Source organism: Mus pahari, chromosome 15 (genome assembly GCF_900095145.1).
Source record: "Mus pahari chromosome 15, PAHARI_EIJ_v1.1, whole genome shotgun sequence".
In the NCBI taxonomy this organism is placed as follows: Eukaryota; Metazoa; Chordata; class Mammalia; order Rodentia; family Muridae; genus Mus; species Mus pahari.
The window spans coordinates 39764450-39766624 of NC_034604.1; positions in this window are offsets into that span (position 1 = coordinate 39764450).

Below are 2175 nucleotides of genomic sequence, written 5' to 3' on the forward strand. Positions count from 1 at the left end.
AGGAGGAGGAAGAAGAAGAAGAAGAAGAAGAAGAAGAAGAAGAAGAAGAAGAAGAAGAAGAAGAAGAAGAAGAAGAAGAAGAAGAAGAAAATTTCCAAGAACTCCATGATGAGAGAAGGAATAGGCTGAAAGTCCAGCAAAAGGGCACATTTTTAATCCAGAGGTAGAAGCAGAGGCAGAGGCAGGCAGATTATTTTGAGTTTGAGACCAGCTTGGTCTACATAGTAAGTTCCAGGACATCCAAAGATACATAGTGAGACCCTGCCTCAAAAATCACAAACAAACAAACAAACAAACAAATAAGAATACAGACCTAGGTTTTCCAGCACGGCAAGAAATTTCCAGTGGTTGTGTCTACTAATCTCACAGAACAAGAATGAAGAATGTTGACTCCAACTCTTTTGGCCTAATTAAGCAAGCTTTATTTTCTGTGCCCAGCAAAGTCTAAGTCTGGTGACTGCCCCCATGCCTCAAGATGCAGTTCAAGCGAACGGCATTGAGTTAAATTCCTCAGGCCTCTTTTACAGGGGGAAAAACTGCAAAGTGGGGTGCTTTCAGAAGGAATTTTGGCAACATAGGAATTTGGCAAGTAAAATACAGAAACATATAGCAGTTTAAGGTTATTTGGCAAAACATCTTGTGGTTTTGGAAAGGTTTAGGTAAAGGCAACATCAGGGTGAAGATCCAATCAAAGACAGTGGTTCAAGGTACAGTAAGATGAAATTTCAAGAAACAGAGATGAATTTATTTTGACCTTGGAACAGGATGGCTGTTGGGTTCGATCCAGTGCTGGTATGTATTCAGATACTAAATACTGCATTCCAAGATCTGATTGCCCCAAGATGAGTGAATTCCCACATACACCAGCTTTCCCCCGTTATCCCTGATTGGTTCATAAGGTTGCTGACAACCTGTAGCTGGGCAGAACAGAGGTAGGAAGAACTTTGTTTTCTGGGGTTGGGGTCTCAGGTAGGGACCACAAGGGTGAGAAGGGGGAGGAGAAGGAAGGAACCGTGGGGTAGGCGGAACATGGTCATGTGACCATGAAGAAAGGCCTGATGAACCAGAAGCAGCACAAATGAACAGACGGCCAGTATTTATGGGAATTTTGGCAGGGGAAGCAGACAAGATAGCTTAAAGGGTTGGTATCTGCCCAGCTGCGGTGCATTATAGCTAAAGGTCTCTGTCTTTAATTTGGGAACTAAATAGACTGCAGTCAGGTAGAAACCCCTAACATATTTAAAGCCAACAAGGAGGTATAGCAAAACCCCAGAATAATAACCACTACAGTTGACTTCTGATGGCACTTGGTTGACTGTAACAGGGCCCCAGACCTTAGTAGGCCCTGAGAAAATTGTGTCCATCTTATGGGGCAGGCACCAGACCTGCGCTTTGCTGTACATAGAAAATGAAGTCCCTTCGGGACTCCTGACATCCTGACTTGCATGTACTATTCTGCTGACATGTAATCATTCTGCTGATGTTTAAATGAGCCAATCATGTGAAACTGTGCCAATTCCTCCTAGCCCCCTACCCTCTCCCTATAAAAACCCCTAGCTTTTGAGCCTCGTGGTCAATTCTTCTGTCTCCTGCGTGAGATACGTATCAGCCCAGAGCTCCATCATTAAACTACCTCGTGTGCTTACATGAAGATGGTCTATTCGTGATTCTTGGGTGCCACCATCTCGAGACTGGAGTGGGGAGGGCTCCCCACAGAGGTCTTTCACTAGCTGACTAAGAAAAACTTTCTATTGGCCAGAGCATTCTTCCCTGGTGAATACTCACAACATTGACAATTACTCTGCATCTACAAAAATTCTATTTTGCACTGTTATCTGTAATCCAAATAAATGTATTATGAGCAAGTATGCTAAACTCATGGGGCCTGCTGGATGGCTCAGTGAGGAACTCTGCTTGCCTCTGAGCCCAATGTTTTGAATCTTGGAAGTCATGTGGTGGAAATGGAAGGAGAGAACCATTTCTGGCAAGTTGTCATCTGACCTTCATCTGACCTGCACACCATATAAGTATTGAGACATGAACCCCTCATTCATGCAAATGCACACACACACACACACACACACACACTCACTGAGAGAGAGGGAGGGAGAGAGAGAGAGAGAGAGCAAGAGAGAGAGAGAGAGAGAGAGAGAGAGAGAGAGAGAGAGAGAGAGA